Source organism: Alosa alosa, chromosome 17 (assembly GCF_017589495.1).
Source record: "Alosa alosa isolate M-15738 ecotype Scorff River chromosome 17, AALO_Geno_1.1, whole genome shotgun sequence".
NCBI classification, from domain to species: domain Eukaryota; kingdom Metazoa; phylum Chordata; class Actinopteri; order Clupeiformes; family Clupeidae; genus Alosa; species Alosa alosa.
The window spans coordinates 29,960,904-29,966,903 of NC_063205.1; positions in this window are offsets into that span (position 1 = coordinate 29,960,904).

Here is a 6,000-nt window from a genome sequence, read left to right on the forward strand (position 1 = left end):
AAACAACATATTTCACATGGTAATATTATACATATTTCAAAAGTGGATAAATGGACCAAACAAATTGTGTCATTTGACAAATTCCAGATTGACAAGGGAATGGTAGAGTAATGTCTATGCTCAGCTTGCCTTTAAGAGCACAACTCCTTACATTTGTAAGGCTTTTGTTTTTAAGTCAGCAAGTTCCATGGCCATGTCACATCCATAACGTTTTATAGGAAAAGTTTATGCTACACATATAGTGTTGATGCGACAATGTCCATAGTGTCTGTGCAAAGCTGATTTATATCAATGTAAAGTGTGATGACCAAATTGTGCCCCTTTCTTACTTTTAAAACCTTTAATGGTGCGTTATGGATGTGACGTTATGGATGTTACATAATGTGAATTTACAAGACTGGGGACTTTATTATACCTCAAAGCCGATAAAACGTCTGTTCTGGTGGCATGTCAGTTTCAACGCATTTCAACTTAGTGTTTACAACTGACATTTCAAAGATTATTAGGTGGATCAAAACCACAGGGAGGCCTTGCCTAACCATTAGCAAAACAAACATAATATTAAAATACCTCCAGTGATTAGCCTAGCCATAGGCTATTTTCAAGTGGCCTAATAACGAAAATCTGAGAGATTATCTTCCTGTAACTGTCATACTAATGTTGTACAGTAACTGGATTATCGTGTTAGCTGGTGAAGATGGCTGACTTTGCAGCTGGAGTTAACATAGCAACCTCCTTCTGTTGCAGATCTGTTCAGCCTGCCGTTCACGTCTGCTTAACACAGTTTAATTTTAAATGTGACGCGATATGACAGCATTTGAAGTGTCAGGTCCTCTGTAGCTAATACCCACAGAGTAACATGAATAAGGGCAGCAATAAACTAGATGTACCGCATAGTGGTATAAAATATGACCGCCTCTCAGTCCTGCATATTCTCTTCACAAAAATAAATCACGCTTGTCAATTTGTCTCCATCTCCTACTCCTGCAACTCATGTGCATGTAAATGAGTGTGTGCATATGTGAGTTTGCTTTTGTTTATAAGAGAGTGTGTGTGTGTGTGTCTGTGTGTGTGTGACTCTGTGTGTGTGCATGTGCGTATGCGTGCCTGTGTTTGTGTGTTTATGTGTGTGTGTGTGTGTGTGTGTTTGCATGCCCACATGCGTATGCGTGCCTGTGTGTGTGTGTTTGTGTGTCTGCATTCATGTGGGTGGGTGTTTGTGCATGTGTGTGTGTGCGTGTGCTTGCCTGTCTGTATGTGTTTATGTGTGTGTGTACTTGCCTGTCTGTATGTGTGCGACTGTGCGTGCGCGTGTGTGTGTGTGTGTGTGTGCATGTGTGCGTGCGTGCATGTACTTTATGTGTGCAAATCACAAATGAGTGGGTATGGGTTAGGTTCATGCGGGCTCTTGAGACTAACATACATAAATATTTTGTCATCTTGGGTGCAACTGTTCAGGTAGGGCTAGTTATTTAGGGGAGTGGCCACCAAGTTTCATGTTCCCTGGTGTTTCCCGGGAATCACTGACCAAAATTGATGACGGTAAAATAAAAAAATGAATTTCTTTTTTATATTCTAAATGACTTGTTGTCCTGATTCTTCCTGTGGATCATAGTGGGCACTGAGGATGCACTAATTTCATCGCTAGTTTTTCATGATTACTATTTCAATTGTTTCATATCAAAATTCACTACTTAATTATGTGTTTTATGTAGTTTGTCGAGGACTGGTTCAGACACGTCACATCCATAACGTGAAACCGTCACATCCATAACGGCAGTTTTTCCTACATAATGCATTACGAAAATGGCGATAGTTTCAAAAACACACTTTTGTGTTCATTCAAGTCTCCTTCATGGTAATGCATTATATCATAGTTTCGCAGTTTCCTTCAAAATTCACAGAGTTTGTAGAAAACCTGTAATCTCTCACAAAAGTGTGTCCATTTCATGTCACATCCATAACGCTGATAAAATGCCTTGTATTCTTAGGATGAAATTGATTATATGACATTTGAGGATTTCTCAGCTTTTCAGTGACGGCTATTGCTGAAGCATCAGCCCTGGTCTGAAGCACTGGTGTGAAGTGGTATGCAAGTAAAGATGAGCAAGTTGACCTGTGCAAGTTCACATAAGGACACCGACAAAGGCAACCATGTCCCATTGTCTCCATGCCAATCTTTAACAGAAAAATGTCAGATATCTCAACCACAATGACATCCTGTGTACAATCCCCCTGTCCAGGAGGAACGTCTCGAACTCCAGTGACACAAATTGAGATCCATTATCCAAAATCAGCTCTTTGGGGTCGCCTTCCCTGCTGAAAACAGATGACAAGAACTGGATGACAGTCTGAGAGGTGGCATGGGAAAGAAAAGCCACTTCAGGCCACTTGCTGTGGTAATCGATCAGTGTAACTGCAAAGCGACAATCTATGGGTGCTCTTTCAAAAGGCCCCACTATGTCTATTGCCACCCTCTCCCAGGCACCATCAGGATATGGCACAGTGACCGCTGACTTGTCATGGGACTGACACGTGATGCATGATTTGATAGCAGTCTCTACCTGAGCATCCATGCCAGGCCACCAGTATGCTTCTCTGAGTCTTTGCTTTGTCCTCACTATGCCTTGGTGTGTGTCGTGGGCCAGGGAGATGAATTTCGACTGAAGACTGTCTGGCACCACGAGTCTGTGTGGGCCACGTACCACACAATCACCCTGTAGGGAGAGTTCATATCGAAGTTTGAAGAATGGCTGCAGGGCTGGAGTGAGATGTTTTGCTGAAGCAGGCCATGTTGAGGTAAGAAGTCCACACAACTCTGTTTGAACAGGACATGAGGTGCATGCAGCCTTAAACTCAGCATCGTAACAGCTGTCAGTGTAGAAGTAAGTGCAACTTCTATGTCTTCCTCTAAACTAGGCTCTGAGTGAGGGAGTGGAAGCCTGGATAGACAGTCTGCCGTTACGTTCTCCCGTCCTGGCTTGTACTGGAGGTCGTATGTGAATGAAAGCAGTATAGACGACCACCTGGCATGCCTGCTCTACCTTGACCTTTAGATGCAAGCAGTGTAGTCAAAGGACTGTGGTCAGTACGTAATGTGAAATGTCTCCCCCATAAGTACGTTCTCCACTTTTCAGTTGCCCACACACACCCCAAAGCTTCTTTTTCTACAGTGTAGTAAATCCTATTTCCTTTCTGCCTGGGTGTATTTCCTTTCTGCCTGGGTGAGTGTGCGTGATGCAAAGGCCACAGTTTTCTCTGATCTATCTGGGTGCATCTGGGTAAGTACCGCGCCCAGGCCATAATCAGAAGCGTCTGTAGTGACAACTGTAGGTAGTTCTGGGTTAAACAGTGAAAGTGCAGGGCTATTCACTATGAGTTCTTTCACAGTGTCAAAACTCTTCTGAGCCTCAGGTGTCTATGTGAATGACTCAGAGCCACGGAGAAGTGCTCGGAGAGGCTCAACAACAGCAGCGTAGCCTATGAACTTTGAGTACCAGGATGTGAGTCCCAGGAATGAGCGCAGTTTTGGAAGGTCTGTAGGTGGTGATGCTTGAGTGACAGCTGTCACATGTGTGGCATCTGGCTGAAGGCCTTTTTCTGACACTGTATGGCCCAGGAAAGAGAGTTCTTTTTGTCTTATATTGCATTTTGACAGATTCAGCATTAGTCCAGCCTCCTTGATGCGCTGGAGCACCACAGTCAGCCTTTTGTCATAATAATAATAATAATAATAATAATAATAATAATAAAGCTTTATTTGTATAGCACCTTTCATACACAGAATGCAGCTCAAAGTGCTTTACATTTGAAGCATGTAACACAATAATAGTCAGTCAGTCATTATCAATCACTTTTCTTTGCTGTTTATGTTATACTCAGCAACATATCAAAATATAGAAAATGACGTCATAAGACTGGCAGCCTTAACCCTCTTACCCCCCCACAAGCACGCCATATGGCAACTGTGGCAAGGAAAAACTCCCATATTCCAGGAAGAAACCTTGAGCAGAACCTGATTTAATAGGGGAGCCCATCTGCTTCTGGCTGGCTGCCCTCAATAGTAGCAGATGTAGAATAATCTGAAAATGTAGTCTACAGGATAAGATGAGTTAACTAAAAGCTTTCCTGTACAGGTATGTTTTCAGATCTTTTTTAAAAATATTTACTGAACTCGCCTGCTTGATGTACAGAGGCAGGGTGTTCCATAGTTTGGGGGCATAATGGATAAACGCAGCTTCTCCACTTTGTTTGTGGAGCACTTTGGGTAATGATTAAAAGATTAGAATTGGATGATCTAAGTTTCCTTTGTGGTTGATAAGATATTAAAAGCTCAGAGATATATGAAGGTGCTATGCCATTCAGAGCTTTGTAATTAACATAACCTTAAAATCAATTCTATAGGAAATAGGGAGCCAGTGCAGTTCAGCCAACACAGGGGTGATGTGTTCTCTCTTCTTAGTCTTAGTTAAAAGTCTAGCCGCAGAGTTCTGTATGAGTGCCAATTTCTTTAGATGTTTTTTGGGAAGACCAGTGAAAAGTGCATTGCAGTAGTCTAACCTGCTAGTGATAAAGGCGTGAATTAGTTTTTCTGCATCTTGTTGAGTTAAAAAGGGCCGCACTTTGGCAATGTTTCTCAAGTGTAAATAGGCTGTCTGAGTAACTTTACTGATATGGGGCTTAAAACTTAACTCTGCATCTAAGATGACACCGAGGCTTGTTACTTTTGGTTTGACCTGGTGTGCCAAGTTCCCCAGATTACTAAGAATAATATCTCGCTTTAGTTTTGGTCCAACCAGAAGTACCTCTGTTTTGTCATCATTTAGTTTCAAAAAGTTTTTGCTCATCCACTGATTAATGGAGGTTAGGCATGCAGTGAGGGAGCAAAGGCCATCTGGGTTAGTTGGCTCCACAGAAAGATACAATTGGGTATCTTTCTGTGGAGCTGTGGAAGTTTACATTATGCTGACTTATGACGTTTCCCAATGGGAGCATATATAGAGAAAATAGCAGGGGACCAAGGCAGCTCCCCTGGGCCACACCAAAAGGCAAGTCATGTTTTTCAGATACATGATCTCCTAGACTGATATAAAAATCTCTGCCAGTAATGTAGGTTTGAAACCAGTTTAGAGCATTATCAGAGAGACCCCACCCACTTCAAGAAGGCGGTGAATTAGGATGCTATGATCAATGGTGTCAAATGCCGCACTCAAATCCAGAAGAATAAGGATTGAGACTTTGTTTGAGTCGGTAGCTAGTCTGAGATCATTGACTATCTTTACTAGAGCCGTTTCTGTGCTGTGATTTGATCTAAAACCTGATTGGAATTTTTCAAGGATACTGTTTTTGTTGAGGAAGGTATTTAACTGATTGCAAACAACTTTTTCAAGTACTTTGCTCAAAAACGATAGATTTGATATAGGCCTGTAGTTGCTCAGATTGGTATGGTCAAGTTTTGACTTTTTAAGTAAAGGTTTCACAACAGCGGTTTTAAAAGCAGTTGGAAATATACCTGTTTCTAATGAGGTATTTATTACCTTGAGAATAAAGGGGGCTAAGCCATCATATACTTTTTTGAGGAATGTAGTAGGGATTGGATCTAAAACACATGTTGAGGAGCCGGTTTGAGTTATAATTTTACCAAGCTCAGATTGAGTAATAGTGCTAAAGGACCTTAATTTTGGGGGCTGTTTTGGGTGTACTATCAAACATATTACTTGTGTTACCAATAGCCTCCCTTATAGAAATGACTTTGTTTTTGAAGAAGTCTGCAAATTCTTCGCATCTTAGAGAGGATGCCTGACTGAGTGTATCAAAAGGTGTTTGATGCAATAGCCTATCAATGGTAGAGAACAACACCCTAGAGTTTCCACTGTTTTCAGCAATTACCTTAGAGAAGTGGTTCCTCCTCTCATTCCGAATAGCTCTATTATAATTTGCAATTTTTTTCTTTTAGAATGGCACGGTGAACCTGTAACTTAGTTTTTCTCCATGTTCTCT